The sequence below is a fragment of the Eurosta solidaginis genome, chromosome 1 (assembly GCF_040869045.1).
Source record: "Eurosta solidaginis isolate ZX-2024a chromosome 1, ASM4086904v1, whole genome shotgun sequence".
Classification (NCBI taxonomy): Eukaryota; Metazoa; Arthropoda; class Insecta; order Diptera; family Tephritidae; genus Eurosta; species Eurosta solidaginis.
In genome coordinates this window covers 189400615-189427562 of record NC_090319.1, presented here as the reverse complement: position 1 = coordinate 189427562, position 26948 = coordinate 189400615, and the positions used below count along the sequence as shown (strand labels likewise).

The window sequence follows — 26948 nt, the reverse complement described above, 5'->3', positions numbered from 1 at the left end:
CCTGAGGGACAAATTGGTGGAAAATGATTGATTATTTACTCGAGTAGGCAAATGTAAAATAATAATTGAAAGTTCTCTAAAATCAAATAGATGCATTAACCAAACAGGTTGTGCATGTGACAAATCCCGGTATAAAAATAACAATTAATTCTTCATACAAGTCATGACGAATCTATCCTGTTGGCCGCCGCAGAAATCGCATGAGAAATAAGACCAAAAAGAGTGCTGGAAAATATGAAATTGTCGAAAATATAGAAAGACATTTAAAGATACGAAAATTTTTTTTTGCACCCCCTGTACCTTCCACTTATCCATTAATAGTACCACCACCAACACATACCTTCTCGCTCTTCCACCAGCAACCCATCTATTGTTTACACAATCTATTAAAAATTCACCTTATTATGAACGAAAAAAAATAAGGTCAAGTGAAAAAGAAAATTCTCTTTTTTTCTCCTTGAATAAAAATTAAATAAATACGATCATTTATTACCTAGGTCTCATAAATCGTATTTTAAGATATTAGGAAAATACTTTACTTTAACCCCAATAGATTAAAAATATTAATAGGAAAATATTTTTACTCTAACCCCCAGTAGATAGATAAACAAAAAAAATTTTTACGGTAACTCATATACATAGAAAAATCTCTACAGGAAAATAGTGCGGTATAATTTAGAAAATAATGTTAGGAACAATAAAGATAAGGAAATAATAGTCTATACATTCTAAACTTAAAGCAAAGAATCATTCCAATTTACACAATTTGTAAAAACATGCCGATTTTTAAGTGAGTCGACGCTCTTAGAAACCGGCTATGCGAAAACAAATTAAAAAACGAACAAAAAAAAAAAAAATTCTCTATGTGTAAAAATTAAAAAAATTTTTTTTTGAAAAAGAAATTATAAAAAAAAAAAAACCAAAGAAAGTATATGTAATATGTAAACATTTTTGAAAAAAAGGGGATATGCATAAAATGTGAAAATATCAAGGTCACCAAATCAGAAGCAAATCAAACAAGCTCTATCACTACAATATCAAGTAACAGTAAAATACAAAAATCATTAAAAATACGACAAAGAGTCTTATACAATTGTTCACAAAACAATTATATAAGACTCTTTTTCTAAGGCGGATGGTGTAGCATTATGCGTCATGCCCATCTATGTAATACACTTGCAGCATTACGCATCATGAACCTCCATGCCAAATATATTTTAATAGCAATCATATTACAATATTATACAACATAAATTATTGAACTAACCCAGACGGTTAACTAACATCAATGGAATGCCGAATATGAAACCCGTGTCCGTTCACAGCTAATAAATTTTGCTTATTATTTACATACAACCAATTATGGGAACTAACCAAATTCCCGCATTGATCTGCTTAGGTTGCGAGACAGGCATACAAACTTACATATATGTATAGCATTCACCAGACGTTGTGAGACAGGCATACAAACTTACATTTATGCCTAACATTAACCAAAGTACTTGCATTGATCTGCTGACGTTGCTAACAATGTATAGAAACCTACATGTATGGAGTCATGCATACAATTCTCCATGTATACAAAGACTGTATGCAAACTTACATATATGCATACCCTATTACCAATATACATATTTTTAGTTTATTAGTATTAAGATTATTATGAATGTATAGGTTAAGTAAATTACTATAAAAGAGAAAGCAATTATTTAATAAAGAAGATTCATGTTTTGACTACGAACGTCTTAGCTTCTTTCATTTTTAAAATTAAACAATTTTCAGTAATACATAATTTATTCTTATGTTACAGTTAGTGCGTGAATAAATAGGGTGCATACATGGTCACTATCTTAACAACAGTAGTGCGTAAAGAAATTAAATGAACAAATGGGCACTCTCACCCAACATAATACTGAAGCCATGTTTCTATTAATATCCACTTTTTCAAATGGAATAGCCTTAAGTGATTTCCCTATTAAAAGCTGCCCTGGCGTAAACGCTGGCCCGTCGTTGGAGTCTGTCGAGAGTGCAATTATGGGACGAGAATTTAGAATTGTTTCAATTTCTACAAGAAGCATTTGAAGCTCTTCGTATGTTAATTTTGCCTCTCCATGTTTTTTACTAAAAGTGTTTTTGCAGATTTCACCTCTGCCTCCCAGAGGCCACTGAAGTGCGGAGCTCTAAGAGGTATGAATCGAAATTCTAGGCCAACTTCGTTGCTGCAATGCAACAGTGCATCCAGAGACTTTTCGATAAAATGATTAGTTTGAAATTCTTTGAGTTTATTATGCGCACCTACAAAGTTTGTTGCATTGTCGCAGTATAAACGAGATCGTGTGCCACGCCGAGATACGAATCGTTTTAAACACAGAAAAAAGGCATTCGTTGACAAATCGGAAACAAGCTCAATGTGAGTGGCCTTTGAAGAAAAACATACGAAAATGGCTGCATACGTCTTATATGGAAGCTTGCCTCGAATACGAAACGAAGGAAGAAATTGGCCGAAAAAGTATACTCAACATACGGCAAAGGGAATCTCAGCAGTTATGCGATCTGCATGTAACTGCCCCATGATTTGGCTTATAAGTTTGGGTTTATAATGGAAGCAACATACGCAATTGCGTACTATTTTACGCACAAGTTCGCGGGCATTAATCACCCATATTCGCTGCTGAAGAAGACTAAGTAAAACCTTTGCTCCTGCGTGTAGATTTGATTTATGCACAAATGAAATATACAAATGTGGGAAACGGTGAGTTTTCTGAAGAATAGCTGACTGCTTCTCTTCATAAGGTATGTCAGCATTTCGAAGACGAACACCAACTCTAAGGATGGGAAATTTCTGTTCCCAATTCTCATTTCCTGGAGGAACGAGGAAAGACGTTGAAGAGTTGCCGTAAAGGCTGGGTCTTCTTAAGGCTTTCGATTTCTTGTTTGTATTCAAGACTTTGTATATAGGGTACGATTCGCCAGAAGGTTTGGTCAAGTTCACTTGAAGATGCCTTCTGTGCGAAGTAGTTTGCACTGGGCAGAAACCGATTGAAAACGTGATATATACCCAGCCAAAAACACCATTACCTTAGAAGGGAGAGAGGAATCGAAATAAATTTTCGGAATCGCTTCCCCTTTCCCTTCTTTTCTTTATTACTTTAACATGGGCATGTCATTGGAGGTAAGCCCTACTTTCTGGACCACCGTCAAACGAACTGATAATCAATTGCAGCTACTATTGAACTACTACTGCAGCATGCCTTACAGAGAAGCGGATGTAGAACGCTTTGCTATATTTAATCCATTAGAAGCAAAGCAAGAACGCCTTCGGTAGAAACAAATGCAGAACGCCCTTCTTCATGAAACCCATGATATCGAAGCAAGAACCCCTTCCGGAGAAGAGGGTTTAGAATGCCTTCCTATATTAAATCTTTAGAAGCGAATCAAGAACCCCTTCCGGAGGAGATTGTTTAGAATGCCTTCCTATTTTAAATCTATAGAATCGAAGCAACAACCCCGTACGTTGAAGGAGATTTAGAATGCCCTCCTATATTAAATCTATAGAAGCGAAGCAAGAATGCCTTGCAGAGAAATAGAGTGAAATACCTAGAACTACACTGAGCCGAACAAAAATTTTATGAAAACCTCTACAAAAACCGGTGTTCATAAAATTTAAAAAAATATTTCTTAAAACATATATTTTTTTCTTATATTCTATGAAAGGGTTCATAAATTTTAAGAAAAAAGATTTATATTCTAAGAAAAAATTTTTTAGTTCTATGAAAACTGGTTTTTGGAGAAGTTTTCATGAACTTTTTCTTAGAAAACATGTACTTTTTGGGTTCAGTGTATTTAATAAAAACAGTGTTTTAAAAAGTTTACATTTTATTTTATCTTTTTTGATAGAAGATCTTACAAATTAATTACCAATTATTAAGATGACTGCAAATTATGATTATTTTTTTAATTTACTCAAGAATCAGTTTTTCATAATAAAACTCAAAGAGTTATATATCCTGAACTGTGCGGAACTTCGCCTTAAAAATATACAATTCTTCATACTAAATTAAGTTTTTGAATATTTCACTTTAAATGGGGGAGGAGGTATTCAATTCATACCGATTTTCCGCCACTTATACTAGCATTTTCAATAACTTATCTTTGATATCAGCAATTTCAGAGCAAGAGGGTGTTCGTTCAAATGTTTACGGCGAAATTCAGCATAGTTCAGGATATATGAATCTTTTAGTTTTATTATGAAAAACTCATTATTGAGTATAACAAAAAAAAAATAACCATTATTTCTAGTCCTTGATTGTTACAGAAAATAAAAATTGTTAGGAATTCAGTCTTGTATTCAGTATATCAATAAAATTAATAACTCATTCTTGAGTAAAACAAAAAAAATCATTACTGTCCCTGATTGTTACATAAAATAAAAATTGTAAGGAATTCAGTCTTGTACGCATATATCAATAAAATTTAGTCTTACATACATACTTATTTAAATTAAACATTTCATAACATAACATTATTTTGGCTTTATTTCGTTGCTTTTATTCGGGAGTAGCTTCGGTGTGCTTTCTCTTTAAACATGAGGCCTTGTGGTAGCGGTTTTTTACGGCCTTCATTGCGTGTCGCAGCTGGTCTTTGCATTCCTTTTCCTCAATTCCCAACTTGTGAGCAGCTTCTGAAATAAAAATATGGAAAATTTGTAAACCAAAAAAGTTCATTATGTTCATTTCCATAACATCATCTTAGGTTAAGCGGCAATACTGCCAGAGTTAAAGTCTAGTCAACTTTGTCTGTAGTTTAAACTTGCACTGAAAAACTGCCTAAGGGCTGATTTACACGAGTAGATTTTTCCGGTAGATCTTTGTCGTTCCAATGTGTAAATAGCAATTCGACAGATAAAAAGCATGTATCTGATGGTTGAACGCAGTCGAACGACAAAAATCGAATATAAAATCGACTCGTGTAAATCAGCCTAAAGGGTGTTAATTTACTGATATATTTACATTGATATATTCATTAGTTTCGCGTATCGAAGTATTGGCGTTTTCCCTTGTTTCCCATCCATATTATGTTGTAATATTATATCCTCGCCCAAAATCGACAGCAGTTTTGTTTGAAACCGCCAGATTTTATAAATTGAAACACCGTCCCAACCTACAAAAAATATAAAATATATATAAATTAGTATTTAAATATATTATTATTAGACTTTTTATGTACATATATGGGCAGTAAAAATAAGCAGCAAAGATAATAAGTCTTACCATCTGATTTTGATTTTCTGCACAAATGAATGCCTCCAAGACGTCCAGTTCTGGTTGTGTTTTTATGGGAAACATTGAGGCAAATTTCGGTACCGGGTACATGTTGTCGCTCAAAGTTTGTATTAAAATTGTTTGTTCTGCTAATGTGCTTTTGATACTTTCCAAATTTAAGTTGTAGGTATCTGCGAAAGAAACATATTGTTGTTATAGAAAATAATAAATATAGAATATAAAAAGTGATGTTTTAACATCAATTGTCATAAAATTACCTTCGTTTGCATTAATTTCAGATTTGAGACTCTCTATTGCATAATTTTTTTCTACCGCAGTATTTTTTAACTCTTTTATTTGGCCACTCAGCTCCGATATTGTGTCCGCAATTTTTAAATTAATATATTTATAAATTAATATACATATATATATGTATATAGACTCCTGCTCATATTAATAGGTACAAAATTGAAACTAATTTTATTCGTAACGTATATTTACTTATGTGTTTTTAATAATTTTCATTTAAAGCTCATCATAGTCTTAAGCAGACACTGAATTAAAATCATTGTAACTTACCAGAAAAACAGGACAATGGATAAAACTTTGAAAATTTGCATCAAAATTTTAAACTTTTTAATCCGAATTTCCAAAAGTTATTTGATAATGCAGTTTTGTAGTAAATTCAAAGTCAAAAAGTCATAAAGATTTTACTTATTTAGTTTCTGCTCAAGACTATGATACATTTTAAATGAAAATTATTAAATACACATAAGTTAATATACGCTACGAATAAAATTAGTTTCAATTTTGTACCTATTAATATGAACAGGAGTGTACATAAGGTTGCACAAAAAATGTTTTTCTCTTATTTGGTATATTGAAATTATTATTCTGGAAAATTAAAAATGCGACACTTTTATTACAAATTAGAGCTACTATTTTACTGCCTTATTTTTTCGCTGCCTTAAAAATATTTTCATTATACCAAATAACCTAATATAGTAGGGGATTCACAAAGTGTAATAGCTCGTCATATCATAAATCATAGACTTGTGCCCGTCAAAAAATGTATGATATTATGAAAATGTGACGTCATATTGTTATAAAATCATAAACATTATAACGAGCATAACTTTATGATTTATATCCGATATAAATTTTCTAGTTTTGACGTTATAATACCATACACTTTATGATTTTCATAAGTTTACGACCTATGACAATATGACGTTTAATATATGATCGTGCGGGTGTGTCGCAAATAATGGCTCGTATAGATATCTTTATTGGCTTATTGTTGCATGTAAAACCATTTATTGCTAATGATTTAATTTCTTCTACAAAGTCGTGAAGGTATACATCAACAATATTAGGCTTTTTCTCACCAACGTGACTTCCAATAAGAAACACAGGGTTTGTTTTCAAATTGGAAACGCGACCCAAAATAGGCCACAGACCTATTGAAGAGCTCTTAAATAAGGGCAGCCCATCTATACCGATATCTATCTGCAGTACATCTAAATTCTCCTCAGAAATTTCACCCACAAGTTTGTCTAACTGATTTTTGAGTCCTATGTGAAGATATTGCCCTGGTGACACTGTACGAGTTACACAGTTTGTAGTTTCGCCTATTAGAGTTTTAACACTTAAGGGTACACCCAGGTTTTCATATCTCAATATTCTTAAAAGACTGGCAACGCATAGTACCGGGGGAAAAAACTCCAGGAACCAGTCCCTCAACTTGTTCCTAAGTGGTATCATTCCTAACGCAATATTTTCTGTATTAATTTCAGTATTATTTTCCACTGATTCATCACTGTCACTATGTTGTCCAACTCCTAACGCAATATTTTCTGTATTAATTTCATTTTGTTTAACACTTTCACGGTCACTATGTTGTCCTACTCCTGACGAAGTATTGTTTATATTAATTTCATTTTGTTCAACACTTTCACTAAATTTTTGGTCTATTTCGGTCTTTTTTATTTTTATTAAACGTTTTAACTGTCTTTTGCTTAACATTTTTATTTTATTTTAATAACTCACTTTTTTATTTGATCACTTATAAAAGACGAGTCACACATACATAACAATTGCAGACTGAATTAAACAATTCCAAACATGATTGTTGTCGAATGGAAAACTATCTTCTTGACTATATTCAATGTTATACTTGAAAGTTGCAACATTGCGACGTTCTAAGTCTGCTGTTTCAGTGCTCATATCTAGCACAGGCCAATTATCTTCGTTTAACTGAAGGAATTCTGGTCCTGAGAACCACCTGGTTTTCACCAACTCTGATTCGCTACATCCCCGTGAAACAATATCTGAGGGAATACTTTTTGTTGGAACGTGCCTCCAAGAAATGTCCTTGCTATTTTCTTGGATCTCTGAAACACGATTTGCAACGAAACAGTTTAGTGTCGATGCATGCTGTTTCAGCCAGTTTTTGAATCTGGCTAAGAGTAAACCTTTTGTACGTAGTTCTGAAGGTTTCCTTTGATGTGGTTCCACGTTCGTGTAAGTAACAATGCTTCACATAATTCTAGTTTTGGTATAGACTGACTTTTGATGGGAGCCACTTTTGATTTAGATATAAGAAGAGAACATTGAAAAGAACCTTGTAAGTGCTAAGTAGATAGCTGTATATATGTACATCTTATAGCGTTTTCTTTTCTGGCTAAAGCGTTACGCTTTTTGTATGCCGCGCAAGGGTTGTTGTTCTATTCTAAAAAACAAGCAACGCCTTTACGGGGTATTTCGTTCTTTTGTGAAAATTGTTGCCTGCTCGCAACGCAAAAGCGTTACACTTTTACCCTGTATAAAATGGTGTGGCAGTGGAACTCTGTGAAACTCTCAATTCGCTCTTAAGTTCCACATATACTCTGTTCATATGAGCACCCAGATTGCGCATTCACGAGTTCAAAATTGCTTCGTTTTGCGCAACTGCGTCACAGTTCACTATTTGAGTGAATGAAAGAAAGAGAGAGAAAAACAAGAGCTAAAGGAAAATTACGTAAGAATTGCCCATAAAAAAGAGCTGACCTAATGTTTACATGCGCAATGCGCAATCTGCTTGTGTGATTTGTGCTATGAGTGAATATGGAGAGTTGAAATGTTTTTTGTATGCACTATAAATGTTGACAATTTTCTGGGGTAGGAGTAACTCTATTAAGGCTTTACCAATTACTTAGGCAACAATTTATTTCAGAAATGAAAACGCTATTAACATAAGAGAGAGCATAATAACATGCAATGCTCTATAACCTTTAATACACGCATTGACTTCAAATGACGGTATAATACATGATTTATTCTTTATGTTACAGTTAGTGCGTCAATAAATAGAGTGCATACATGGGCACTATCTTAACATTAGTAGTGCGTAAAGAAATTAAGTGCATAAATGGGCACTCTCACCCAACAGGGACTTTTTCGCGATCATTTCTGGATAGTTTTGGGAATACATCGGGATCCCGTCGGGGTTATTTCGAGACATTTTCCGTAACATTCCGAGAGCATTTCTGGATCCCGTCACGGTCATTTCGGGACTATTCCGGGATAATTTGTGGACCCTTGCGGCATCATTTTTGGATAGCTTTCGGTATCCGTCCGGGATCCCGTGAGGCTTATTTCGGGATCATTAAGGGACTCTTCCGATATAATTTCTGGACGATTTTCGGGATGCGTCCGGGATCCCGTTGGAGTTATTTAGGGACTTTTTCGGGATCGTCTGGGGATCTTTCCGTTATCATTTCTGGATGACCTTCGTGATCCCGTTAGGGTAATTTCGGACCTTTTTCGGCACTATTTCGGGATCACTTGGGCATTCTTAAGGATTATTTCTGGATGGTTTTCGGTATCCCCTTAGGGTAGTTTCGTAGCGTTTTCGGGACTATTTCGGGATGATGTTGGGACCCTTCCGGCATCATTTCTGGATGATTTTCGCGATCCGTCCGGGACCCTGTCAGGGTCATTTCGGGACTGTTTCGGGATCAATTGGGGACCCTTCAGGGATACTTTCTTGACGGTTTACGGAATTCAGTCGGGGTCATTTCGTGATTTTTCTGGATTATTTCGGGATCATTTGAAGAGTTTCCGGCATCAGTTCTGCACGGCTTTCGGGATCAATCTGGAAACCCATCATGGTCATTTGGGGACTCTTAAGGATCATATCCGGATGGTTTCTGGGATCCGTCCGGGATCATTTCTGGATGGTTCTCGGAATCCGTCCGGGATCCCGACGGTGTAATTTCGTGACTTTTTCTGGACTTTTTCAAGATCAAGGGCCTCCATTCTGAGCTCATTTCAGGATCCGTCCGGGATTCCGTCAGGGTCATTTCGGAACATTTGTGGCACTATTCCGGGATCATTTGGGGATCCTTCCTGTATTATTTCTGGATGGCTTTCGGGATCCCGTCAGGGTTATTTCGGGACTAATCCGGTATAATTTGGGGATCCTTGCCTCATCATTTCTGGATAGCTTTCGGGATCCGTCCGGGATCCCAAGAGGGTTATTTCGGGATCATTTGGGGACTCTTCCGGGATCCGTCCGGGATCACGTCGGGGTTATTTTGGGAGTTTTTCATTTCGCAGATCAGAGATTAGGTTAGGTTAGGTTAGGTGGTAGCTGCCCTGATAAAGATAGCTCACTTGGACAACACGAAGGTCCATTGTGATACCACATACACCAAAAATAACGGTAACTTAGATCTAGCTACTTAGAGAATCGTTGGGTAGCAACGATAAAGCTCCGAATGATACCGATCTCAACTTTGGATAAATCCTCGCGAGATCCAAGTGAGTCGGGACCGAAGTACTTTCGCCTAGTTCTGGCAAAAGCTGGGCAATCAAGCATAAAGTGATTTGGTGACTCCACCTCATCATCCTCCATACAGCTGCAGCAGGATGGAGTTTCCAGTATATTTATGGATACCCATGGGACAGTGCCCTGTCAAACCCCCAATGACCATTCATAGGTGAGCCTTAGTGAACCCAATTATTTCAGCAGACCTCCAGCCATCCACTTTCGGCCAGAAAGATCTTGCTACCCTGCAAGACGTGGTGTCCGCCCAATGTTTGTTGAGCTGACTTGAAGCTCAGCTATGGAGGAGCATTTCATAGGTGGCCAGCGGAATCCCCACAACCATCTTCATCCGACTCAGTTGTACCGATGCGGACTAAGATAATTTCTGGGTGGTTTTCGGGATACTTCCGGCGTCCCGTCGGGATTATTTCTGGACCTTTACGGGACTATTTCGGGATCATTTTGGGACCCTTCCGGGATAATTTCTGGACGATTTTCGGGATCCGTCCTGTACCCGTCAGGGTCATTTCGGGACTTTTTCGGGACTATTGCAGGATCATTTTGAGACCATTCCGGCATCATTTCCGGATAGTTTTCGGGATCCCGTCAGGGTCATTTCGGCACCTTTTCGGGATCATTTGGGGTTCTTCCGACATCATTTCTGGATGGTTTTCGGGATCAGTCGGGGTACCCGTCAGGGTCAATTTGGGACTTTTTCGGATCTATTTTAGAATCTTTCCGGGTTCATTAATGTATGGTTTTCGGGACCCCGTCAGGGGAATTTCGAGATTTTTTCGGGATCATTACTGTATGGGTTTCGAGATCCGCTTGACAGTTACCCGGGATATCACAATTACCCGGGACCCAGATAATCTTAATTGTAAAATAATTCGATGCAGTTGTGAGTTAACCCCAAAATGGTTAACTCGGTTTGCTCACCTGCAATTATTGCTCGTGGTCTCGGAGGGTGCCGCCTCCACACCGTGGTTGTTTTCCACAGAATTTTCCGCAGGATCTTAGCGTGGCGGTGGCTTCTCGCCACGATCCGTTTTAATGAAAACACCTAATTAGGTTTTCAATGCTATAAGCACTTAATTATTAATTTAATTTTCTTATTCACACTGGACAACACGTCCGGTCACTTTCGTTGCAAAAATTATCTTGCCTCTATGACATTTTTCTGTCAGTGACGTGGGCTGCAGCTGCATTTGACATGCGCGTTGCCAACTGCCCGCGCCTGTCAAATGCAACTAAAGCTCAACGCACATAGCTTATGTTATATAACGGATGTGAGAGTTTATTTTATCCTTACATCATCCTTCCTTTAAAAAAAGAAGAATTTGGCAATTCGGCCGATTGCAATTGCCACATTCTTCTTTAATACATACTATAAAAATTGTTTCGAATGAACAAAAATTAGGGTGTACCTTCCTTTGTAATTCGTTCGTTCGGAGCAATTCTGTGACTATTTAAAATATGTTAATTACAATTTTGGTATTTTTGAATTTTTGTTTGTACAATATTTACATTTTATATATTCAACTTAAGGGTTGTGTTTTGTTTTTTTGTTTATAAAATATTAATTTTTGTTTTTTATTTGTTGCTTGTCCTATACTCTGAATAATTTCAAATTACATTTTTTCGTTTTGATATACAAAATTCTGTGTTCTATATATATTCTTGTTGTTTTTATATGTTTTTTTTTTTGTTGCCTTCGTGGCTGTTTAAAAATGACGAGTATGAAATTAGTACTAAAATTTTGGATTTTGTTCAATCAAGGTATTACGGTAATGTTAATTTACTAAGGCGGTTTTTATGTACCACTTTTTCTTTGTTTTTAACTTCATCGAAAATAGTTACATTAGGTTCGTTAATTTAGTTATTGTAAACGGACCTTGATAAATATTTTCGTGTTTATGATGTGGTTCTTTCTGTAAAAGTACTTTATCTCCGATTTTTACAACTAAAGGACGTGCCGTTTTATCATACAGGTTTTCACTTTGTAATTTATTTTTATTAATTAGGTTTTGTGCCATTTTGTGCGTTTTCTGCATCCTAAACTTAACTTCTTTGGCATAGTTTTCGACATTATAAATTGGGTCAATTTTCTCTTTTGTTAATTCATTAGGCAAAGTTGCCTTTTTCCCAAAGACCAACTCGTAAGGTGAAAATTGATTGTCGAAAACTGTGCTACTCGTAGTATTGTGTAGGAAAGTAAAGTATTTTAAATAAATATCCCAATCAGGAAAAGTATCTTTTAAATATGCACGTAAGTATTCATTAAAAACTCTATGATTACGTTCAATCGTGCCAACAGTTTCATGATGGTATGCAGTTGAAAAATTATGTTGAATATTTAAAAGCTTTGTTAATTCTTCGAATAATTCATTTTTAAATTCAGTACCTAAATCTGATTTTATGGCATTCATTGTGCCGTAAGTTAAAATGAATCCTTCAAAAATTGCTGAAGCTTTGTCTAGTACAGCGACTGTTACCAGGTATTTAGTCATGTCACAAATCATGGTAAGTGCGAACTTGTTACCATATTTGGACTCAGGTAGGGGTCCTATTGTGTAAATTACTAGTATATCGAATGGTTTACACGGAGTTGGTGTTTAAACAAGTTTTTCTTTTGTTTTAGGTTTAACCTTGTTTAAAAGAAAATCATTACAATTTTTGATATATTTCGATATATCACGAGTCATGTTCTTCCAATAAAATTTCGTTCGTAGTTTTGCGTAAGGTCTTTTCATTCCGCAATGTCCACCAGAAATGGGATCATTATGGTAAATTTTCATTAGTTTTAATTTTGTATCTTCATCTGTTACTGTCTCTACTGGATCTTTTAATATAATTTCTAATGATTTTAAAATTTTATTTCCAATATTTTTGAAATTTGTAATGGTATAATGTTCGAACATAATATCGTTTTTAGGCCATTCAATATGCTTAATTTTGCGTTTGCCGTATGGTCGAAATTGCTTATTGCAAAGTAAATAGCTAAAAGTTCTAATTCTATAATGGGTTTTTTCTGTTCGGCTTTATTAAATGCTTTAGAAGCGAAACAAATTGGTAAATCACTACCTTGTTGTTCTTGACTCAAAATAGCGCCACTTCCAGTTGTGGAAGCATCAACGGTAATAATGAATTGTTTAGTAAAATCTGGATATTGAAGTAATTTTGTTGAGAGTAACGCTGCTTTCAAAGATAAAAATGCTCTTTCGTACTCTACATCCCATACAAATTCAACTCTTTTTCTGCTTAGTCGATTCAGAGGCGCTGCCACAGACGCAAAATTAGGTATAAACCGTCTGTAATAGTTTGCAAACGCGACGAATCGTCGTACCGCGTCTTTGTCAGTCGGTTTTGTATACTTTTTAAATGCGTTTATTTTAGAATCGTCTGGCAACAAACCTTTGGCTGAACATTTGTGACCTAAAAATGTAACTTCTGGTCGTAAAAAGTTGCATTTATTTGGGTTAAGCTTGATAATGAATAACCATTGCAGATATCGTACTTGATACAATTTTGGACGACAGCCTCGCTGAATTAAAAAGAAAAGACATATATGTCAAATACATAGCCAAATATGTAGATGATATATTCGCTATTGTAAAAACTAAAGATGTGGAAGAAATATTGACAATTTTTAACGCACAGCATACCAAAATACAATTTACAAAGGAAATAGACCAAAACAACAGAATTGCCTTCCTAGACGTGGAAATACATCGAAGAAATAAGAGCTTGATTCCTAACTGGTATGCAAAGACAGTATCGTCGGGTAGAATTATTAATTTCTATTCAAATTACCCATGGAAACAAAAAATAAATACGGCAACCAGCATTATAAGAAAAATATACCTCCTAAGCGATAATCTTTTCACTGAAGAAAATAAGAAGAAAATAAGAAGTATTCTATTTAAAAATAACTACCCCAATAAGTTAATAGAAAATTTACTAAATAATACTACGAAAAAAATGAGCCAACCTAATATTGCAAATGAGCTAACCGAAGCAAATACCAACAAAAAATACATCAGCGTTACATATGTGCCTGGCCTAACCGGCAATCAAGCGCTAAGGAAAATAATGAAAAAGGACGACATAAATTTTGCCTATAAACCGCACAATACACTAAGGAGAATCTTTACAAAACAAAAGACGGGATAGGCAAGGAACAGCAAAGCAACGTAGTCTACGAAATCCAATGCAAAGGCAACAACAACAACAACTGTAATAAGTTTTACATAGGCACAACAAATAGGGATTTAGTATCGCGACTATACGAACATCAAATGGACGTGAAAAACAACAAAACAACATCAGCGCTTTCTCCTCTCTCCAGCACCTGATCGAAAACGAACACACAGCTGATTTTGCGAACGCTAGGAGTTTGGATGTTGAGAGAAGAGAAAAAAGACGGATGACACTGAAAAGTCTCCGAATTCAACAGCAACTCACAAACGTAATTTTAAAGAAGACGTGGACAACAAAAACAGCGCTTACACAGCTGTGATCAAACATGTAAACAAATAAGAATATAAAAACAATATGTTTAATGTTAATATGTGATGTTTTTGTAATTTAAAAAATTAATCAAATTAATGTGAGTAAAGTTCCAAATGTTAATTTTTATGTCTATTGATTGTGCTGTATTTTATATTTCATTTTGTGTTTTCATGTTTCTGTTTTTTATAATAAATGTAGACCTTCCTGATGATGACGCGAAAGCGCAGAAATGCATAGAGGGAAAAAGTAAAAACTTTTTGGTTTTTCTTTATTAATCTATCGGCCGAAGCAGCTCCTACCCAACAAACATTTTAAAAAGAGTTTGGCCCAACTAAATATCATTAATTATTGTATATTTTCGACTTTGTAAGTGAATCACGCCAGAACGGCTACACCGATTTTCATGAAATTTGGGACACAAATAGACAATAGTGTACTGGTGAAATTTTTTTCGGAAATATCAGGGGGAGTTTGGTGCAAAATCTCTAAATTGTTATAAATCAATATAAATTTTCTCTTAAATCAATAATTTGTGGTATCTGGTTCATACAGATCGAGATCTAAACAATTTTGAAAAACGATCGGTGGTGCTCTCCTTCTCCTCCCGCCATCCTTCCTCCTTCAATTGCTTTTATTAGCCTTGCCTGTATGTTTGTTTGTAGCTCTTCATTCGCTAAAACGCGCCTGCTGCCTTATTAACATGCTTTTATAATTAGCTTCACCTTATTTCCTTCCGGGGTCATTTCTGGATGGTTTCGGGATCCGTACGGGATCCCGTTGGGGTAATTTCGGGACTTTTTCGGCACTATTTCGAAATCATTTTGGGACTCTTCAGGGACATTTTTGTATAGTTTTCGTGATCCGTCTGGGAACCCGTCGGGGTTATTTTGGGACTATTCCGGGATCATGTCTGGACCCTTGCAGCATCATTTCTGAATGGGTTTCGGAATACGCCCGGCATCCCGTCGGGATAATTTCGGGAATTTTTATGGACTATTTCGGGATCATTTGCGTACCCTTCAGAGATCAATTCTTGATGGTTTTCGGGATCTGTTCGTGATCCCGTCGGGGTATTATCGGGACTATTTTGGTATAATTTTGGGACCCTTCCGGGATCATTTCTGGGTAGTTTTCGGGATCCGTCCGGCATACCATCGTGGTAATTTCGGAACTTTTTCTGGACTATTTCGGTATCATTTTGGGACCCTTCCGGGATAATTTCTGAATGATTTTCGGGATACGTCCTGGATCCTTTCGGAATTTTTTCGGGACTTTTTCGAGAATATTCCTGGATCATTTGGTGATCCTTCCGGTATCGTTTCTGGATGACTTTCGGGATCCCGTCAGGGTAATTTCGGAAATTTTTGTGGACTATGTAAGGGTCATTTTGGGACTTTCACGGGATTATTTCTGAATGGTTTTTGGGATCCCGTTAGGGTAATTTCGGGCTGATTTTGGTACCCTCCGTCATCATTTCTGCATAGTTTCCGGGAGCCATCCGGGATCCCATGGGGTCACTTCGGGAGATTTTCGGTATCCTTCCGGGAGCATTTCTGGATCCCGTCAGGTTCATTCGGGACTATTCCGGGATAATTTGGGGTCACTTGCTGCATCATTTCTGGATAGTTCTCGGGATCCGTCCGGGGTCCGGTGAGGGTTATTTCGAGACTTTTTCGGTAGTATTCCGAGATCATTTGGGGATCCTTCCGTGATCATTTCTGGATGATTTTCGGATCCGTTCGGGATCATTTCTAGATGGTTTTCGGGATCCGTCTGGGACCCCATCGTTATAATTTCGGCACCCTTCCGGGATCATATAAGGACCCTTCGAAACCAGTAGTTCAACACACATACCTTTTTAAATTATGAGCATTTATAGGCATAAATTTGCTGCCAAATATTCGTAATTAAAATTCGGTATATTTTATCTCTAATATCTAACAAAGCTTTTCCGTTCTTTTTTTGAGTTTTTTTTTAATGAATCCTGTAACGAACCGTTATAACTGTAATTACACATTTTGTAAATACTAAATACCCGAAAAGGCAGCACTATTTTTATCTAAAAAAATCTCTTTGCTTTTAGTTAAGTGTAGCACCACTCCTTTGTTCGATGAATAGTAGTTCCTTCACCCCTGTCATATCAATTTATTATTTTAAAAACAAAACGGCTAACGAGAATTGCACATATATTTTATTTTCTCCTTGCAGACGTGGCCGCGGGTTAAGGTTAGTTAATATCATAAATGTCAAAGTATGTGTGTTTGCATGCCCATACGTTTCGGAATTCGCCATGGATCCCGTCTGTGTAATTTCGGGACTTTTTCGGGACTATTTCGCGATCTTTACGGGACTCTTCCGGGATAATTTCTGAATGGTTTTTGGTATCCGTCCGAGATCATTTCTAGATAGTTTTCGGGATCCGTCTGGGATCCCATCGTTATAATTTCGGGACCCTTCCGGGATCATATAAGGACCCTTCGAAACCAGTAGTTCAACACACATACCTTTTTAAATTATGAGATTTTATAGGCATGGATTTGCTGCAAAATATTCGTAATTGAAATTTGGTATATTTTATCTCTAATATCTAACAAAGCTTTTCCGTTCTTTTTTTGAGTTTTTTTTAATGAATCCTGTAACGAACCGTTATAACTGTAATTACACATTTGGTAAATACTAAATACCCGAAAAGGCAACACTATTTTTATCTAAAAAAATCTCTTTCGTTTTAGTTATGTGTAGCACCACTCCTTTGTTCGATGAATAGTAGTTCCTTCACCCCTGTCATATCAATTAATTATTTTAAAAACAAAACGTATTTTTTTTAATTCGAATAAACTGTATTGTACTATTCACGTAAGCCGTCCTTTCAGGATATCAGCTCATTTAGTTCTTTTTTTTTACTCTATTACAAAAATAAAATATATTGGACAAAAATATTACAACAGATAACTTGATAATCAGGCTAACGAGAATTGCCATATATTTTATTTTCTCCTTGCAGACGGGCCGCGCGTAAAGGCTAGTTAATATCATAAATGTCAAAGTATGGATGTTTGCATGCCCATACGTTTGTCTTTGTGACTGAAACACGCAAGAACGGCTGGACGGATTTATATGAAATTTGCCACACATATGTATAGCTAATAGTCTAGAAGGATCTACCAGCTATATGTTTTTTAAAAAGGGGGTAGGCCCACGCCCCCTAGGAAAAGCTATAATTTAATTTTATTTTTTGGTCTTTTGACTGAATCACGCCAGAACGGCTAGGGACACAGTTTTTGATGAAATTTGGGAAAAGATAGATATACTGGCTAAAAATTTTTCGAAAATGGAAAAGGGGGATGAGGTCCCACGACCACTTCGAACAATTACTTTTTATTACTTTGTACATATTATAACTTTAAGTATACTGACCTTCACCAATATTACAAACTCAATTAGTCTAATAAGGTGGGGGCTTAAAAAGTGAGCAGTGACACCTGTTTTTATTAACACACTTTTACTAGCTTCATCTGATGTTTGTTTGTTTGTTTGTAACTCTTCTTTACACCCCTGCTGCCTTATTAACACACTTTAATTATTAGCCTCACCTCATTTCAGAACCCTTCCGGGATCATTTCCTGATTTTTTTCTGAACTATTTCACGATCATTTAGGGACCCTTCCGATATCATTACTGGGTGGTTTTCGGGATACGTCCGGGATCCCGCCCCGTAATTTCGTTAATTTTTTTGGATTATTTCGGAATAATTTGGGGACCCTTCCGCTATCATTTATGGATGGTTTTCGGGATCCATCCGGGATCCCGTCAGGGTTATTTCGGGATAATTTCTGGATACTTTTCGGGATCCGTCCGGGATTCCGTCAGGGTAATTTCGGGACTTTTTATGGACTATATCGGGGTAATTTCTGGATGGTTTCGGGATCCGTCCGGGATCCCATCATTTGGTACTTTTTCGGGATAATTTGGGGACCCGTCAGAGATCATTTCTGGATGGTCTTCGGGATCCGTCCGGGATAATTTCTGAATAATTTTCGGAATCCATACGGGATCCCGTCGGGGTTATTTCGAGACTTTTTTCGGATCATTTTCTGATTCTTCCGGGATTATTTTGGGACCATTCCGGAATCGTTCAGGATGGTTTTAGGGATCCCGGACGGGGTAATTTCAGGACTTTTTCTGGATTATGTTGGGGTCATTTCAGGACTTTAACGGGATCATTTCTGGATGGTTTTCAGGATCCCGTCGGGATAGTTTCGGAATCATTTTGGGACCCCTCAGAGATCAATTCAGGATCGTTCCGGGATCCCTTCGGAGTTATTTCGGGACATTTTCGGAATCATTTACGGATTCTTCCGGAATAATTTCTGGATGGTTTTTCGGATCCCTTCAGGGTAATTTCAGGACTTCCTCATGACTTTTTTGCTGTCATTTGCGGGTCCTTCAGTAATCAATTGTGGACAGTTTTCAGGGTCATTTCGGGATCATTTTCAGGATTTGTCCGGGATTCCGTCGATTTTATCGGAACTTTTTCGGTATTAATTGGGGATCCTTCCGGAATTGTTTATGGATTGTTTTCGAAATCCGCCCGATATCCTGTCGGGGTAATTTCGGGAATTTTTTGGGATCATATAGGGACCCTTCCGGAATCATTTCAGTTTAGTTTTCGAGATCCGTCTGGGATCCTGTCTGGCTAATTTCGGGAATTTTTCTGGACTATTTCGGGATCATTTTTTAACCTTTCAGAGATCAATTCGGGATGGTTTTCGGGATCCGTCCGGGATAATAAAACTGCAAAATAAAACTGTTACTCTTCCCATGCTGTTGTTGTTATTATAGCTTTAAGGACATTCCCAGAAGGCCCCGGCGAATGTTGTCGATGTTGATGGTACTTTTCGGGATGAAGATCCGATACGTTCTGGTAACACGAACCAATAAAGCACCAACACGAACATCTCGGGAACGATTTAGTATGACCACATGAAACCTTCAAGGCAATACCGGCCTCCCACAGATGTTAAAGAAACACAATTCGCCACGGGTAGGTAAGGTTGACAATGGGTTGGAGAAGCTATATTTTGCACTGGCAACACTTTGAGAGGATTGAGCTACACAACCCCTTGAATCAATTTGTTATTTTAGTCGTCTCTTACGACAGGCATGGCTGGAGAAAATCCTTGGGCTGAACCCTCCTAGAGGGTGCCGGCTGGTAATAATCACTATAGGAACCCCGCTAGGGGAGTGCTAGGTAAGTTCAGGAATCAGTGCCATTAAGTAGTGCATTAGCTCCTTAATAGCTCTGGCATGTGGTAGTGGCTCTTGAACGTGGCCTCAAGGTGGGGGCCGGACCGGTGATGTTAGGCGTTGCCGTGAGGATGGCCGGCCTGGCGGGGGCCCCCTCAAGTAGCTCAGTCGCTAACGGAGCCCTCTGGGAACCAGGCCACGCCCAGTTGTAATTTTGTTACACCAGGTATAGCGGCTCTCTGCCTGGGGTGGACGACCCCGTTCTTCGCAAATCGTGGGATTCAGAGATGGAGTTTAAAAACAAAAATATAAAATAATTGTAACGAGGGGTGAGCTCGCAAAAAGCCGGAAGGGTTAACACCCATCATTCTGGGAGCTCGTGCGATGCAGGGCCCCTCTACCAGCCGCAGCGCGGCTATTGCGGCTGGTGCGCAAAGGCTTCAGGCGGCGCCGGAGTCTTTCATATCGCCCATCACTTCCTCTAGAGGAGCTTTGGGGGCGGTGACTGGACCCGCTGCCTCTGCTAGTAACCTTCTCGGTAGGGAGTTTGCTACCGGGAAGCTGCTTGCACGGGGGAGCGGCCCGAATGCCTGCCTCCGGCTACGCCAACGGCGTACACCCAAAAGAAGGATATGCCACCTCCCTCACAGATGTGCAGTAGGCATAGGCAGGAGGCTATACGAATCCTGAAAAGGATGGCAAACGTCCTTAATTTGCTCTCTATGGTGTTTATTTTTTTTATTTTATTTATTTAAGTTGAGTCTTTGAATTTATAGATTCTTACAGACTATATTATGCAAATCTTTACATTAACTTAATCCTAAGAAAAATAAGATCTTAGATTGTTAATTAAGGCACCTGAGGAGTTAAAGAACATATTCAGATCAGCACAAGCCCTAGAAATAGGAGCATTTATGCCATAAATAGTTCTACAGAACCCAATTTTTAAGGGTTCAAACTGTCGGAGGTTTCTGCATGGTACATTAAACTGAATTTTATCAAGAAGTGATGGACAATCAACGACCCCTGAAATTATGCCAATGACAAATGAGCAAGATAGAATTCATCGTCTATTTGCAAGCGTGCTTAGATCAATTAAAAGGCATCGAGATTCATATGAAGGCATTGGTTCAGAGAAGTTTAAAGATCGAAGAGCAAATCGTAAAAAACCTTTCTGAACACGCTCAAGCCGATTAGAGAGGCCAATTTGGTAGGGTCTCCATACGACAGCCGCATACTCCACCTTCGATCTGACAATGGCACAATATAGTAACTTCATAGTGTAGGGGCTAGTGAATGCGGAACAATTACGACGTATGAACGCAAGCATTGCGTAAGATCGAGTTATGACTTAGTTTACATACGTAGAGGATTTAAATTTAGTGTCAAAATACACCCCTAAGTTTTTGATTTCTTCAAAAGATTGCAATGTATATCCAGCGATACTATAGCAAGTACGAAGGGTATTAACTGATTTTGAAAAAGTTACATGAAAACATTTTTTAACGTTTAACGATAAACGATTTAAACTACACCAGTTTCCGACATTATTAAGGTCTGATTGCAGACGTTCTGAGTCACCAGAACTATTTATAACAGCAAACACTTTGAGATCATCCGCATACAGCAGATATTCCGCAAACGAGAAGCATGAGCCAATGTCGTTTATAAAAAGTATAAACAAGAGAGGTCCTAGAATGCTACCTTGTGGGACTCCTGAGGATGCAATGAAGGGGCGGGATGTGGTATTATCAACGTTTACGACACAACGCCTGTTGGATAAGTAAGACTTAATCCACATCAAAAAAGTAGAGTGAAAACCCAAAGCAGCCAGCTTCAATAAAAGTATTCTGTGAGAAACATTGTCGAATGCCTTCGAGAAGTCAGTATAAATTGTATCAACTTGAAATCTATTCTGAAAAGCAGAAATGAAGTATTCACTAAACACTGTTAGGTTGCTTACAGTTGAGCGATTTGGTACGAAACCGTGTTGGTTGATAGTGATTAAACTTTTAACCGCAAAATACAATTTGTCATTGACAATAATTTCAAAAATTTTGGACACCGAAGATAGCTTCGAAATCGGTCTATAATTGCGAATATTGTCTTTATTGCCGTTCTTAAATATATGTGATGAAAATACCAAAGAAATGGCGAGAAACAAAGAGAGCAACAGAATTCTCCAATTTAAACGAAACATAAAAAACAATTCATTGGAAAAATTTAAATTAGAAACATACAACAAATGCAAAGCATTTCTAAACCTACACAAAAACAACATAGTTATAACAGAAGCAGGCAAGGAAAAAAAACTGTGGTTATATACAAAAGATACTACAAAGAGGAAATGGAAGAGCTACTGGAACACAAAAACACTTACAGAAAACTGAGAACAGACCCAACAAATACACTGCAAAAGAAAAACAACAGAATAGTCAACGATCTATACAAACAAAAATACATAAACATTAAAGAAAAACACAAGTTAACTTGCTCGGCAGCGATTGTACCAAAACTTTACGGGTTACCAAAAATACACAAGCCCAATACACCCTTACGCCCAATTGCATCATCCGTGAATGTACCATGCTACCAGCTATCGAAACATATAGGAGACATAATAAAGAATATAACCTCAGAAGAGTACAACATTAAAAATATGTTTAGGCTGAAAGAGAGACTACAAAATATGATAATCGACAAAGAAGAAGCTCTTGTATCTTTCGACGTCGTGTCACTATTCACGAACATTCCCACCAATCTCGCCATACGAATAATAATGGAAAAATTTGATAAAATCAACTCTTTAACAAATATACCCAAATGCAAATTCCAAGAAATTTTAAGATTTTGTTTACTTGATAATAATTATTTTATTTATGACAACGACATATACGCTCAAACCTTTGGTATGCCAATGGGCAATCCGCTCTCACCTACAATAGCGGATATAATTCTAGATGACCTTATTGATAAAACTCTAAATGAGCTGAAACAAAAACATGACATCGACATAAAATTTTTAGTAAAATATGTGGACGACATTCTGGCGATTGTAAAACGTAAGGACGTGGATTTAATATTAGAAACTCTTAACAAATATCACAACAAAATTCAGTTTACGATTGAAATGGAGAGAGATGACAGCATACCATACCTGGACGTAAGAATATATAAAAATATAAATAATGGAAGCCTCTCATTTGAGAGGTACGCAAAGCCTTTATCCTCCAGCAGACTGATAAATTTTCATTCGTCCCAGCCAATGAAATACAAAATAAACACGGCAAAAAATTTGATAAAGAAAGTACTAACTATAAGTGACAAGCAATACTGGAACACAAACTTGCAAAAAATTGATAAAATGCTTAAAAGCAATAGCTACCCACACACCCTAATTAAAAATCTAATAGAACAAATAATAAGAGAAATAAATAACGCACAAAACAACACAACGGCACATAAGGAAAATAAGTCAAAACAATACTTCAGTGTAACCTATGTACCTAAACTTACTCAAAACCTCAGCAAAACTATATTCCACGACAAACAAAACATATCTTTATCATATAAATCAAACTACACACTAGCAAGTATATTTACTAACACAAAAAGCCCAACCGAAAAATTAGAACAAAACAATGTGGTATATGAAATAACGTGTAAAGGTAAAGAAAATGAAATCTGCAGCAGGGTATATATAGGGACTACCAAACGTGCACTGGGAATCCGATTGAAAGAGCACGAAGCTGATATACAAAACAAAAAAACCACCACCGCCTTAGCGCAGCATATCACAACAAGTGGACACTCAGCTGATCTGGCTAATACAAAAATAATAGATAGGAACAAACACGGGAGAGCCAGATATACATTGGAAAGTCTGAGAATATTGGAAAAACGGGCAAATACGATAAACAAGAAAGAGGACACACAAAATATAGCAGCTGTTTACCTTTTATGTTTATAGTTAAGAATCAGTATGACAAAAATACCAATGTTAAATGGTACTAATGCTTTTAGTTTTAATATTTAAATAACAAATATATTACGTAAGTGTTGTCTATGTTTGTACGTATGTAAATCAATGTTAGTGTTGTTCTCGTTACATATATAAAGTAAATTTATATATATAAATTAAAGTAGTCTTTATACCATAAATTAATGTAAATATTTTTATATTTATTGTTGTTAATAAATTAGATCACCTCTGATGATGCTAGGAAGTCTAGCGAAAAGTTAGTTGGAAAAATTGAAATAAATATCTTTATTTGCAATTAAGAAACGATTGGTCAAAAAAGCGTATTACCAACAAAAATCTATATGTGAAACCGTTGTCAACTTCCAGTCATCCCCAAAAAGACCAGGGGCCATGGATATTCAGGAGATAGAGGCGAAAATCGTGTGGGCGAAATCTATAGTGCCCGATTTTAAAAAGTCTGCTCCGGTGAAGGAACAGCCCTCCGGTAAGCGCAACCGTTCGATGGAGGTTGTGCAGAGTGCTCCCAAGAGGTTTAGGGTCAAGGGCCCCTCATTCACAGAGTTTGCAAAAAGTATCATCCTTGTGGGGGACTTCGAATCTAATCCCGAGAAGGAGCAGGTTTTCAAAGATAAATGGGACTGGATAAGAACCGAAATGACCACTTTTTCAGCTGCCTTTGGTAAGGGAGAACCCTGAACCTCCACCTGTTTGCAAAGAGTGGGTTGGTACCAGGGGCAAGATAAGTTGGTAGCCTGCGATTACCAGAGGTCAACCGACATATACAAATAGGTGGTGGCTAGGTTGGGGGAGTTCTACCCTGGGGCGATGCTCGGGCCTGTAGAATTTAAGGAGATCCCATCTAGGCCGAGAGCTAGGGTCTGGATTCCATCCAAGCCGAATGATCCAGAGGGAGTGCTTGAGGTCATAAACATCTTCAACCGAGAGCTACCTTGCTATGGTTCGAGAGTCTTGAAGCTGGAGCGCAGCACCAGGGCGACGCGTTAGACGATATTCCTGCTCAACAAGGAGTCACTTCCTTTTTTGAAGCGCGCGGATGGCGCTATTAAATTCGGTTTTGACACCGTGAAGAGTAAGGTGTACTCCAACGATGTTAAGGCTGCCTATGATCCGGAGCTGGATATAGAGCCTGGAAAAGCGGAGAGCGAGGAGGAACAGGACACATAACATAACAGGGTCAGTCCGACGGATGACACACTGGGCGGGGACGCGTCCTCGCTCTCCTCGCAAACGCTGGACAGGCTCAGTGCTTACAATGGAGAGGAGCCAATGTCTGAGGAAGACGGCGATTCGACAGTGGTGGAGGTGGTCGGTGCTCGGCTTAGTGCGAGTCCTACAAATAAACCTCCACCATTGTAAAGCAGCATCTGCTGCATTGCTTCTGCTCCAGTTTTCTAATGGGTCGGCTGACAAAACCCTTATCCAGGAGCCTTGGGTAGTAGGGCATAAAATATGCTTGCTGAAAGCGTCAGGATTGAGGTTGTTAGGTGGTGCCACACGTGTGAATCCGAGAGCTTGCATCTTGGTAAGATCTGATATAAACTTTCTTTTCAGCGGAGAACACATGATAAAAATTGGATGGTGCTTGAAGACCACTCTTTTTCGGATCATAGATTTGTTCGCTTCGACCTTGGCGCGTTGCGCCCGATTTTAAAAAGTCTCCCCCGGTGAAGGAACAGGCCTCCGGTAAGTGCAACCGTTCGATGGAGGTTGCGGAGAATTCTCCCAAGATGTTTACTTTCAAAGGCCCTTATTCGCAGAGGTGGCTAAAAGTAGCATCTTTGTGGGGTTCTTTGAATCTAATCCTGAGAAGGAGCAGGTTTTCAAAGTAAATGGGACTGGATAAGGACCGAAATGGCCAGTTTTTCAGTTGCCTTGTTAAGGGAGAACCCTGGACCTCAACCTGCTTGGAAAGAGTTGGGTCGGTACCAGCGGCAAATTAAGTAGGTGGCCTGCGATGACCAGAGGTCAGCTGACTTATACAAAAAGGCAGTGGCTAGGTTGGGGGAATTCCACCCTGGGGCGATGCTCAGGCTGTAGACTTTAAGGGGATCCCATCTAGGCCGAGAGCTAGGGTCTGTATTCCATCCAAGCCTTATAATCCAGAGGGAGTCCTTGAGGTCATAAGGATCTTCAACCCAGAGCTACCTTGCTCTGGTTGGAGAGCCTTGAAGCTGGAGCATAGCACCAGGGCGACGCGTCAGACGATATTCCTGCTCAACAAGGAGTCACTCCCTTTTTTGGAGCGCGGATGGAGCTATTAAATTCGGTTTTGACACCGTGAAGTTTAAGGTGTACTCCAACGACTTTAAGGCTGCCTATAATCCGGAGCTGGATATAGAGCCTGGAAAAGCGGAGAGCGAGGAGGAAGAGGACGCAGAACACAACAGGGTCAGTCTGACGGATGACACACTGGGCGGGGACGCGTCCTCGCTCTCCTCACAAACGCTGGACAATCTCAGTGCTTACAATGGAGAGGAGCCAATGTCTGAGGAAGACGGCGATTCGACAGTGGTGGAGGTGGTCGGTGCTCGGCTTAGTGCGAGTCCTACAAATAAACCTCCACCATTTTAAAGCAGCATCGGATGCGTTTTCCAGTAGGGCGGCTGATTTTATCCAAGAGCCTTGATTAGTAGGGCATAATATATGCGGGTTGAAGGCGGCAGGGTTAACGTTGGTAAGTGGTGCCACACATGTTAAACAGAGAGCTTGCATCTTGGTAAGATCTGATATACATTTTCTTTTTATCCCCCAGTTTAGCGACGAGTATGCTACAACTTTGACCTTGACAGTCGGTGGTACGGATGTTAAACTGACGTCCTTCTACTTCCCTCATGAGGAGGCGGCTCCGACGGTGCTAGTCTGCAAGAAAGCTCGGGAGGCGAAGGATCCACTACTATTAGCGGGAGATGCCAATGTGCACCACGAAGCGTTGGGCAGCGGAGACACGGACGAGAGGGGTGAGTCACTCTTTGATTTTGTTATTTATCATAACTTTAAGATTTGCAATATGTGTTCGGTACCAACGTTTGTTACTAGGAGCAGACAGGAGGAGCATAGTGCAAAAACACATTTTGAACCCGTTCAAGTCGTTTGATATGACAATCAAAATAAGGTC

General features: G+C 38.1%; 1 protein-coding gene and 1 long non-coding RNA gene across 6 annotated transcripts in view; both read right to left on the bottom strand.

The window, feature by feature from the left end:
• Positions 1 to 26948, bottom strand: part of tw (Protein O-mannosyl-transferase 2) — a 2413568-nt gene that overhangs the window by 1842708 nt on the left and 543912 nt on the right. The window lies entirely within an intron of this gene.
• Positions 4164 to 5702, bottom strand: LOC137240314 (uncharacterized). Its single transcript, XR_010949692.1, has 3 exons — positions 5271 to 5702; positions 5010 to 5160; positions 4164 to 4681 (listed from the first exon to the last, which is right to left on the bottom strand). It is a non-coding gene; the product is annotated as an uncharacterized lncRNA (long non-coding RNA).